The 12699-nt window shown below is 42.6% G+C and overlaps 1 long non-coding RNA gene across 1 annotated transcript; it reads left to right on the forward strand.

Annotated features, from left to right (window-relative positions):
- The first annotated feature begins 9118 nt into the window (after positions 1-9118).
- Positions 9119-11672, forward strand: LOC145116997 (uncharacterized). Its single transcript, XR_013712423.1, has 3 exons — positions 9119-9680; positions 10635-10692; positions 11545-11672. It is a non-coding gene; the product is annotated as an uncharacterized LOC145116997 (long non-coding RNA).
- The last annotated feature ends 1027 nt before the right edge of the window (positions 11673-12699 follow it).

Below are 12699 nucleotides of genomic sequence, written 5' to 3' on the forward strand. Positions count from 1 at the left end.
GGACAACTTGACTTAACCCAATAAGAGCTTAATGTTGATTTTTGGCCTATGGAGTACGTTGGGCGTACGTGGGAGTACGCTCAGTGTAATGTTGGAATATTGCATCAACAACTTGTACATTGTGCTTCATGGTTGAGTACGCAGGGCGTACTCCCCATGATGGCTATTTTGGGCCTTTTAGGGTTTGTGCCTTTTAGGGTTTGTGCCTTGTTGGGCCATTGGACTTTTGACTTTGGGCCATGGATTGACTGTAGGCTTTCTTGGTATTGGTACCATGATAGTTTTTGGGCCCAATTAGGAAGTTGGGCTATATTGGGCCTTGGGGTGCCATTTAGGAAATTGGGTTTTTTGATCAAAGGGGCTGGGCCAAGGTTTTGGGTCAAGAAAAGGAAAGGGTAAAATGGTCTTTTACCCTGGTTATGGGTTAAGTGGCTTTGATTCTTGTTTATGGGTTGAGATCCAATTATTAATTGGATAATTATTTGATGGTGCTAGCGCGCAGGGATTTCCGGATCAACAGTTTGAGAATTTGTTGAGAGATTCAGCCGCATGAGGTGAGTTTCCTCACTATGTCTAGCGGGTTGAAGGCACCAATGCCGACCCATGGTTTGTTATGCTTAGGATGCTAGATGTCTGCGTGACTCTTGCATATGTTATGTGTTCGCATGTTTACCGGGCGGAGCCCGATGCCGGGCGGGGCCCAATGACCATTCTGAATGCTATTTATCTTTGTGATTATTGCATGTGTTATGTGTTTATATGATTATATGTTTATATGTATACCGGGCGGGGCCCGATGACAGACATATCTATATACCAAGCGGGGCTCGATGTCGGGTGGGGCACGATGACGAATGGGGCCGAGTGTATGTATGATATGTATGGTATGTGGTATTTAAGGAACTCACTAAGCTTTGTGCTTACGGTTTTCAGTTTATGTTTCAGGTACTTCTGTTCGAAAGGGAAGAACTCGAGATGACTGTAGTGCACACACCACATCGTTCTGCATTTTATAAAACTCTAATGTACTTGGATGTTTATTGATACACTCTTATTCACCATGGTTTTTTATGATATTGTTTTGGATAATGGTTTTATTAATTTAAAAATCGAAATTTTTATTTTTAATTTTTAGGACGTTACAAATACATATATGGATATCATACATATTTAGCAAGGCTTATCATAAAAGGACTTTCTCATACTCGTGTCATTGACTATGGTCCTTATCATACTCATGACATTGACTATGATCAAACCTTTTCACAAGCAGTTATGATTAGATCAACAATGATATATTTACTATAACTTCATATTCTTAATATGAGTTATAGCTAATAGATTTCAAGAAATACAGCTTTTCTTAATAGACATTTACTAGAAGATATTTATATAGCTTAGCCTTGAGGTTTTCTTAATCCATGTTATCCTAACAAAATGTGTAATGCTTAAGATCCACTTGTGGATATAAAGAAAACACCTCAAGGTTGGAATCATCATTTTAGTATGAAAACACAAGGTATGCTTTTATATCAAATTTAATATAACATTTGTGTTTATTAAGAACTAGTGGGAGCATAGTCATATTCCTAATCTTGTATGAATGAGTCATACTTAATCATGATGAATTACATTCTGACCATGCCCGACTCTTTCACATTGACTTAGAATGTATTTCTAAGATGAAAGACTTAGGAATGACAAGATACATTCTTGGATTGTAAAATCTACACATATAGATAAATATGAATGTTTAAAAGTTCTAAATTGTTTTGCATAAATTAACAATATTTTTGAAGCATTCTTGGCATTGTCACATGATACCGTTTTGAGTCTGTCTCAAAAGAACCTAGTACATAAGTTTAAGCTAGAAGAAATGATTTATATTGAATTTCTGTAACATCCCGTTTTGAATAGAGTGATTAAATAATAAATCAGGAACCCCGAGAAGTAATTATTTTGATTATTTTATATTATTAGAGCTTAAAATTTAATAATAATTATTGGAATGTAGTTTCGGGGGTTAAAGAATGATATTGGACTTAATTTGAAAGGATCTTGAATGACTGGGGTTAAAAGAGTAAATTCTGGACCTATGTTGAAAGGAATTGTTGAGTGAGGGGTTGTGGTGTAAATTACGGACTAGATTTGAAAAGATTCTTGAAGCCAGGGTAGAAATGGTAACATTTGGATTTAAATTGAAAGAAAGAATGATGGAGGGGCTGATCTTGTAATTATGGGAAAATGTCTATAAGGAGCGGGGTATTTAGCCGTTACCCATCCGGTAACCCTAACCCTAGTCACGACTTGTGCAGCCGCCACCCCACTCCCTCTCCACTCTCCTTCTCCAATCGCCGCCATCTGAAGAATCGTCGGACGTCTGGGTCGCCGGAAGAAGCCGCCAGGACCGTTGTTGTTTCGGGGAGGACCGATCGAGGTTGTTGGTCGAGCCTCGTCGCTGCCACTGCCGCCATACGGTTGTTTCACCGAGTTGTTGTGGCCGCTGTTGTTTCCTATGTTGCTACCGCCGCCACCCACGGTGTTGGGTTTATTTTTCGGGCACGACGCGTGTACCGCTGCTGTACTCGGTGGTTCGAACCACCTTCTCCTCTCCTCTCCGTTCTGTTTATTGATACGTCGCCACCACCACTGTTGGAGCCTTAAGACCACCGGGATAGTCGGGGACGTCTCTCTGCCGTCTAAGAAGAAACGCCGCCGCTGCGGACGTTAGTGCGGCTGCTGCCGTTATTTTCCACCACGGGTGGGTGGCCACATCTGTTGTGGGTATGTAAGTCGGGTGCTGCTGTGATTATTGTTTTTGGAGCATTTCTGTTGGCCGGAGATTCAAGGAAAACCCTGCTGCCGCCATGCACCACCGTAGGTGGGTGTGTTTTAGTGGCTGTGTGTATGTATTAGTGGGTGTATATTATTAGTGTGTGTGTGTGTGTTCTTGGATGGTATTGTAAATTGTACAAATGTAATAAAGGAAAGAAAGTCAAAACCACCACCGTGAGGTGGTGGCTGCCGCCACCGGCCGCCGTGTCGGGTGGCGGTGTGCCTTGTTTGGTTTGTGACTCGTTTGGATGTTTGGACAAGGGACTACTAAACCCTAATGGGCCAAAAGAAACCCTAGTGGGCCCAATGAGACCTTAATGGGCCCAATAAAGCCCTAATGGACCTAAAAGCCCAACAAATTGATAATGGGCTAGTATTTGGGTTGGAAACCCTAATTAGGGTTTGGAAAAACTTAATGCTAATAAAACCCAAATTTTGAGAATTAATCGGGACACACACACGGGAATTATTTAATAGTTTGAAATATTAAATAATAATCATTGGCAAAGATTAATCTAAGCAATATTGAACTTAATGGATTAAGTCCTTAGTGGATTAAGTTCTTAATGGGTTAAGTAGGAAACTTAACCCTAGTCATCATTTTATGTGAAACCCTAATTTCACTTGGGCCTTGAGTTGAGCCTTTCCATTGGGCTTTGGTAATCGGATCATTAATGGGCCACCCAAGAATGATCATATGGACTAGAGTGTATTGTTGGGCTTTAGGGTAAGGCCCATGTGAAGGTCTGGGCCCAATTTGGAAAATTGGGCCATAGATGGGCCATAATTGGGCCTTTACGATTATGTGATATTGGGCCATGGGAATTGGACTGGACTAATTGGATGGGCCTTAAGGAAAGACCATGTAGAGGTCTGGGCCCAATTTGGAAAATTGGGCCATATGTTGGGCCTTGGCCCATTACTTGACTTTGGGCTTTTGGAGTGTGAGTTGGACTTTGAGCTTGGGACCCAATTATTAATTGGGTATTGTTTGATGTTGACAGTTCGGGAAGCTGTCAACCAGCAGCTGGAGTTTATTTTGCGGGACTTCAGCAGTGACAGGTGAGTTCTCCTCACTATATCAACAGGGTCTACGGCACCAAGGCCATCCCTTTATGATTGTATCCTGGTTATAGGATGTTGCTATGCTATGTGATCTGTTAGATCTGTATGATTATCTGTATACATGTTAGTGACCTGGTTAGGTCGGTATCCTGGTTATAGGATGTTGCTATGCTATGTGATCTGTTAGATCCGTATGATTATCTGTATACATGTTAGTGACCTGGTTAGGTCGGTATCCTGGTTATAGGATGTTGCTATGCTATGTGATCTGTTAGATCCGTATGATTATCTGTATATATGTTAGTGACCTGGTTAGGTCGGTATCCTGGTTATAGGATGTTGCTATGCTATGTGATCTGTTAGATCCGTATGATTATCTGTACATATGTTGGTGACCTGGTTAGGTCAGTATCCTGGGCATAGGATGATGCTATGCTATTTGATTTTGTTAGATTGGTTGACTGTTATATATGCTAGCGTATGATATGTATGTGCACATGTTTGTTTGATTGGGGGTTTGGGTTGAGGCGGTCCTGCTTTGTGCTGAAGGCCAACATACCCAGGGCGGACCGGATAGACTACAGACCCAGGAGGGTATGATAGTCAGACCGAAGGCCCGGCAAGCGGTCCGGATAGGCTGAAGGCCCTACGAGGCGGTCCAGACTTGCCAAAGGCTCGGAGAGCGGTCCAGATAGACTGAAGGCCTGCGAGGCGGTCCGGTCAGACTAAAGGCTCATTATGCATGCTATTCTGTACTTGCTGATATGATATGAGTATGGTTATATGAGGTTGGTATTTTGGGGGAAACTCACTAAGCTTCGGGCTTACATTTATCGATTATTGTTTCAGGTATTCGGATGACAGCGGGAAGGCGAAGGCGTGATCGTGCACCTCCTTACATTTTTATGATTGATTCTGGGGATACTCTGATGTTTAAATTATTTTGAAAGTAAACTGTAATGATTTAATGGTTTTAAACGTTGTAAAAAGTTTTAAATTTGGCATGATTTTTATGGGTGTTACAAGTTGGTATCAGAGCCTTGGTTTGAGTGAATTGGAGGAACACTCGTGTGAATCCAGTCTCAAATCAAGGAAAGGATTTTAAAATGAAATTTTAAATGGTTTTCAAAATAAGTAAAGGAGGATGCAGGGTGTACGATCAGCCAGAGCCAGTAAGTAGACCCCAAAATACCATACAGTTATTTGATTATGTGATATGTTAGAAGAACATGCTAGTACTAGGCTAGGGATCTTCAGGAATTGAATGATAGAATTGCCTGATTACATGATGCCTGCTAGCCTAGGGTTTCCTTATATGAGATTGACATCATTACTGTAGTTACTTGTGTATGCATCACGACTGTATATAATTAAGATCTTATAGCCTGAGAATATTTGATTTAGCCTTATGTTCTGTTCTTCTTTGATTGGGAGCTTAGGGTAGGATTGGATATTCGAAAGTCTATAGGGTCCAGCATTATGTATGGTTAGCATACACTAGTGCTGCAGCGTTGGTGGAAGTTTCATTGATGGGTGGGTAGTGAGAGGTCGGGAGGCCAGTTATGAGATATTTAGCATTCCTCTAGGAGTGAGGATCTAGCGCTCGCTATGTTATGTATATTGTTAGGGTGTTGTGGTGATACTTGAGACAAATATGGGTAGGTGTGGAAGGTAGTATGGGCCCGTACTACTGAAAGCACAGGACCCATACGCGTAGCAAGGAAGTCACAACCCCTGGGGTTTAGTTGGGAGTTGGTTTCCTGTCATCATATAGGTTACCAGAGATCCTTCTGATGTATTATCAGAATGATGATTACGAGACGTTTTGCGACCGGATCCGGACCAGGATCGGGAGCTGGCAGCCAGGATAGGCCAGTATTGTCAGAGGATCGTATCAGGGAGATTGTCCGGGGTCAGATTCCGGAGATGTTTGGGTCTATCAAGACCGCCATGGTTGAGTATTTCGACGAGCGCTATGTAGCCATTGCTGAGACGGCTGTCGCAGCAGCTTCAGCAGCTGTAACGACGGCAGGGAAAGGATCTGGTCGAGCTTCCCAGTATCGGGGACTTGTTATTGGCACATATTCTGATGAGCAGAGGGCTGCAGTTATCTAGAATCAGGGAGATGTTCTGTACTTGTTACATTCTGTGGGTTAAGCGGGAGAGTCTAGCACATGCGTTCTAGATTGAGGCTTTGGGGGTTTTGCTCGAGGCCGGAATGTGAGTCGCGGGGACTCCGGAAAGGAATGATGACTATGTTCAGCTGGGGTTTTGCAGCTGGAAGTGGAATGTTTGATTGATGGATTGGATTGTCGTTTTGTAGGGCAAGAACTGTGCCCCTCATTTTTCGAGCTCAAAGGAGTGAGCAGGCTTGTGACCCCAAGATCAGGTTGTTTTCCAGCTCGGGGTTAGATGGTTGCAGGGATAGACAACATTATTTCGGTGCAGGTGGGTCGAGGTGGCATAAGTGTGTTGTGAGGTCCGGTTTGCCTTGGATCTCTTGTATCGGGCGATAAGGATTGATTATACGATCTACTGCACTTTTGGGATTGTAGACTATGTCTTGGGAGTAGTTATAGTCCGGTTTAGGGCAGAGGTTGTTTCAGTTATTGCAGTTCAGCTGTGCATGATCGAGCTGGTGAGTGAGTCAGAGTGCGAGACCCTGAATGATACGATTTCTAGATCCAAGAGCGGGAGATTTGTTGGAGCACCTTGGGAAGAAGGGTATTATATGGGAGGTCTGCGGACAGGTCCTACATGATGGTTATTCAGCATTTTCAGGATTCGGTGGTTTTAGTAAGCGTTATTGATTGGCGGGGGAAAGCGCCAAGGGAAGTAGCTCGTTGTTGAGACATTAGTTGGAGTATCTATCTTTGGACTTCAAGATTTGGGAGTGGGATCATTCGAGCATTAGGGACTGTCGGTTTTACTGGAATTCAAGAAGTGTTCAGCTAGTTCTTAGAAGTGTGTGATCACTTGTGGTTGGCTAGTAAAGGAGTACCTAGTTGGAAAGGTCTGGTTGTCATCAGATCGATCGTTGGAAAGAGAGAAGGCTTGGGAATTCTAAAATTTTCATGTATTGTGAAGACTTAGTCAAAGCTAAGTGGGGGAGAATCCTCCCGAGATGCAGAAGCAAGAGTAGTGTTGAAAAAGGGGTAAGTCTCGTATCGTTTTCGGGAAGGAAGACAACCCAAGTGGCTGTTTGGTTTGAGAGTTATGTAGATTGGGAGTTCGGTAAAACTCCTCAGCATGGGAATCGTGTCCTTTCGGTGCTTGATGGCAGAATTTGGGAAATCAGGTTGGGATTCTAGCCACGATTTAGTTCAGTGGTGTGTTAGGTCGAGTGCGTGTTCGACCCGGTTTGGAAAGTGTTGTAAGACTACGGGGGTAGCCGTAGCATTCACTAGTGGTCAGTTAGTATGGAAAGTGTTGCAAGACTATGGGGGTAGCCGTAGCATTCACTAGCGGTCAGTTAGTACTATAGTGTTGTAAGTCTGTGAGTGTAGCCGTAGCATTCACTAGGTTGGTAGATGGCATGAGTGCGTTGTTAGGACGCGGAAGGAACAGTAGTACCCCCAGTTCGGGTGCAGCAATGCGGATGTGGAAACCCATGGATTGAATTTCAGAATTACCAGACGAATTAGATCTGGTTAAGCCAGCGATAAGACTGTAGGAACGCCACTACAGTTATGAGATCAAGGAAGCAAGAGATTGCTTAAGGTCGTTGGTGATATAAGCCTACCATTGGTTAGGTAGCAATCACTTTTAGTCTTGGATTGGATGACGTTAGGATTCGACACATGGGCCCGATCGGTTGTATTAGGAGGTTGTTAGAGCCACAGTGGCATGATAACTAGTGAAAATTAATTCCAGGGAAGGATTTCGTTTGGAAGTCGTGTGAGGCAACTATGTGGGAGTCCTTTAGCTCTGCGACCGGGCCGGAACCCAGTATTTCAGATGAGTGGTACTCGGTTGTGACGAATCAAAGGATTTTAGATGGGATGCAAGGATAGGTCCTTGGATTTCAAGTTATGGGTTAGACCCGAGTTATGTATATAGTGGTGTTCCAATCTAGGGTATTCCATCATGAGGATGACCGGACCCTACGATTGAGTGGACTTGGCGTGTTTGGTATTCCAACCCGAGGGTTTATTGGACCAAACATGTGTGTCATACAGGGGTATTCCATCCTAGGGATGATTGGACCCGTCGTGGGCATGTCTGGCATTCCAGCCCGAGGCTGATTGGGCCAGGTATGAGTGTTGGTGCTTATGAGCTGGTTATTTTATGTATGTGGTTCGGGAACTAAGGAAACATTCTCTTGACAAACCTAAAAGGGTTCATCTCCCAGTTTCCATCCCGTTGTTCATTATATTACTGGGAATTGGTTATCGAAACGAGTTTCTCTTGAATGAGTACCTAATCTCTTGTCAAGAAAAGAATTAGAGATTGCAGTGTGGAATTTGTGATTCTGTTTCGGGTGAGGACCCCAGGTTATTAGCAGTTGAGTAGCCAATTGGGAGATAAGTGCAATAAATTCAACAACAATGATCCAGTGTGGGCAGTCTATCAGGAAGCCAGACCATCTCGAGACTTCAGAATTCGGTTTGAGTAAAGGTGATCTTATTGCAAGGGAATCGTTTATTTTTAGGTTTTAGAACCCTGCGAGGGTTGGTTGCGGTTGCCTTGGAAAGGCTAGGGTTATGCTCGGGATGGTAGCCAAGTAATTCATGTTGTTGGCGTGTAAGGAATGATAAGAAACGATTTCGAGGACGAAATCAAATTTAAGTGGGGGAGAGTTGTAACATCCCGTTTTGAATAGAGTGATTAAATAATAAATCAGGAACCCCGGGAAATAATTATTTTGATTATTTTATATTATTAGAGCTTAAAATTTAATAATAATTATTGGAATGTAGTTTCGGGGGTTAAAGAATGATATTGGACTTAATTTGAAAGGATCTTGAATGAATGGGGTTAAAAGAGTAAATTCTGGACCTATGTTGAAAGGAATTGTTGAGTGAGGGGCTGTGGTGTAAATTACGGACTAGATTTGAAAAGATTCTTGAAGCCAGGGTAGAAATGGTAACATTTGGATTTAAATTGAAAGAAATAATGATGGAGGGGCTGATCTTGTAATTATGGGAAAATGTGGGGCGGGGTATTTAGCCGTTACCCATCCGGTAACCCTAACCCTAGTCACGACTTGTGCAGCCGCCACCCCACTCCCTCTCCACTCTCCTTCTCCAACCGCCGCCATCTGAAGAATCGTCGGATGTCGGGGTCGCCGGAAGAAGCCGCCACGACCGTTGTTGTTTCGGGGAGGACCGATCGAGGGTGTTGGTCGAGCCTCGTCGCTGCCACTGCCGCCATACGGTTGTTTCACCGAGTTGTTGCCGCCGCTGTTGTTTCCTGTGTTGCTACCGCCGCCACCCACGGTGTTGGGTTTATTTTCCGGGCACGACGCGTGTACCGCTGCTGTACTCGGTGGTTCGAACCACCTTCTCCTCTCCTCTCCGTTCTGTTTATTGATACGTCGCCACCACCACTGTTGGAGCCTTAAGACCACCGAGATAGTCGGGGACGTCTCTCTGCCGTCGAAGACGAAACGCCGCCGCTGCGGACGTTAGTGCGGCTGTTGCCGTTATTTTCCGCCACGGGTGGGTGGCCACATCTGTTGTGGGTATGTAAGTCGGGTGCTGCTGTGATTATTGTTTTTGGAGCATTTCTGTTGGCCGGAGATTCGAGGAAAACCCCGCTGCCGCCATGCACCACCGTAGGTGGGTGTGTTATAGTGGCTGTGTGTATGTATTAGTGTGTGTGTATTATTAGTATGTGTGTGTGTGTTCTTGGATGGTATTGTAAATTGTACAAATGGAATAAAGGAAAGAAATTCAAACCACCACCGTGAGGTGGTGGCTGCCGCCTCCGGCCGCCGTGTCGGGTGGCGGTGTGCCTTGTTTGGTTTGTGACTCGTTTGGATGTTTGGACAAGGGACTACTAAACCCTAATGGGCCAAAAGAAACCTAGTGGGCCCAATGAGACCTTAATGGGCCCAATAAAGCCCTAATGGACCTAAAAGCCCAACAAATTGATAATGGGCTAGTATTTGGGTTGGAAACCCTAATTAGGGTTTGGAAAAACCTAATGCCAATAAAACCCAAATTTTGAGAATTAATCGGGACACACACGAGAATTATTTAATAGTTTGAAATATTAAATAATAATCATTGGCAAAGATTAATCTAAGCAATATTGAACTTAATGGATTAAGTCCTTAGTGGATTAAGTTCTTAATGGGTTAAGTAGGAAACTTAACCCTAGTCATCATTTTATGTGAAACCTTAATTTCACTTGGGCCTTGAGTTGAGCCTTTCCATTGGGCTTTGGTAATCGGATCATTAATGGGCCACCCAAGAATGATCATATGGACTAGACTGTGTTGTTGGGCTTTAGGGTAAGGCCCATGTGACGGTCTGGGCCCAATTTGGAAAATTGGGCCATAGATGGGCCATAATTGGGCCTTTACGATTATGTGATATTGGGTCATGGGAATTGGACTAGACTAATTGGATGGGCCTTAAGGAAAAACCATGTAGAGGTCTGGGCCCAATTTGGAAAATTGGGCCATATGTTGGGCCTTGGCCCATTACTTGACTTTGGGCTTTTGGAGTGTGAGTTGGACTTTGAGCTTGGGACCCAATTATTAATTGGGTATTGTTTGATGTTGACAGTTCGGGAAGCTGTCAACCAGCAGCTGGAGTTTATTCTGCGGGGCTTCAGCAGTGACAGGTGAGTTCTCCTCACTATATCAACAGGGTCTACGGCACCAAGGCCGGCCCTTTATGATTGTATCCTGGTTATAGGATGTTGCTATGCTATGTGATCTGTTAGATCTGTATGATTATCTGTATACATGTTAGTGACCTGGTTAGGTCGGTATCCTGGTTATAGGATGTTGCTATGCTATGTGATCTGTTAGATACGTATGATTATCTGTATACATGTTAGTGACCTGGTTAGGTCGGTATCCTGGTTATAGGATGTTGCTATGCTATGTGATCTGTTAGATCCGTATGATTATCTGTATACATGTTAGTGACCTGGTTAGGTCGGTATCCTGGTTATAGGATGTTGCTATGCTATGTGATCTGTTAGATCCGTATGATTATCTGTACATATGTTGGTGACCTGGTTAGGTCAGTATCCTGGGCATAGGATGATGCTATGCTATTTGATTTTGTTAGATTGGTTGACTGTTATATATGCTAGCGTATGATATGTATGTGCACATGTTTGTTTGATTGGGGGTTTGGGTTGAGGCGGTCCTGCTTTGTGCTGAAGGCCAACATACCCAGGGCGGACCGGATAGACTACAGACCCAGGAGGGTATGATAGTCAGACCGAAGGCCCGGCAAGCGGTCCGGATAGGCTGAAGGCCCTACGAGGCGGTCCAGACTTGCCGAAGGCTCGGAGAGCGGTCCAGATAGACTGAAGGCCTGCGAGGCGGTCCGGTCAGGCTGAAGGCTCATTATGCATGCTATTATGTACTTGCTGATATGATATGAGTATGGTTATATGAGGTTGGTATTTTGGGGGAAACTCACTAAGCTTCGGGCTTACATTTATCGATTATTGTTTCAGGTATTCGGATGACCGCGGGAAGGCGAAGGCGTGATCGTGCACCTCCTTACATTTTTATGATTGATTCTGGGGATACTCTGATGTTTAAATTATTTTGAAAGTAAACTGTAATGATTTAATGGTTTTAAACGTTGTAAAAAGTTTTAAATTTGGCATGATTTTTATGGGTGTTACAATTTGCTTGGCAAATGAATCAACCATTAAGGTAATATTATGCACATGACTAATGATTATGCTATGAACATATCATGAGATACCAATTGAATACGTGGTTAAGTCATTGGATGACTTTAAGAACATTCTAAGAGTACTTAAGAAGAACTAAGAGAATGTATATGAGATAATCGGTTTTGAATAAGATCTTCATGTAAAGAGCTACACAAGATGCTAACTTCAAAACAGATTGATATAATTATGAGTTATAATTCGATTCTAACTTCATTATGGAATGAAGAATAAGTTTTGTAGGAATGAGGTCCATTAAAAACATAATTTCACAATCTACTAAATAAGAATACATTACTACTTCAAAAGTTGAAATCCTTGGATGAATGATTTCATTGAAAAATTATGTTGATTTCTGCCATTCAAGGATCACATAGAAATCTTTGTGACTTCGAAAGTATACTTAATCAAGCTAAGAGAATCTATGTCAAGAACACCAATCATATTCTCCAAGATATAACTATACTAAGAGTAAAGTCAAATATAGAGATGATAGTATTCGTACAATTCACACAAATTAAATTTAGTCGGACCCATTAATAAAGTCCTTCCCTTTAAGCTAAGTATGAGTGATCACACTTTAGCTATAGGACTTTATTATTCAAGAAATGAGATTTTGATTTGAATTTTGTATTTGGATATTGGAACATTAAGACAACAACTATTATATTGTTTTGATATATTGGGATATGATCATCACATCAATACTTGTTGTGTTCTATATTAACATGTTTAATCCATTAATAATATTTTTATTCAAAAATTTCATAGTTGGTCAGGATGACGGGAGCAATTATGAAGTAAGACTAATATGAATTGGATTGGTTGACTCTCACTTGATGAACGTAAGCAAGTGGTTGTAACCAAGTTTCATAGATACTTGTCAGAGAACTAGTATTGAATGGACCCGTATCAAGATCAACTCATAGA

This window comes from Lactuca virosa, chromosome 5, assembly GCF_052849685.1.
Source record: "Lactuca virosa cultivar CGN04683 chromosome 5, Lactuca_virosa_CGN04683_v6, whole genome shotgun sequence".
Classification (NCBI taxonomy): Eukaryota; Viridiplantae; Streptophyta; class Magnoliopsida; order Asterales; family Asteraceae; genus Lactuca; species Lactuca virosa.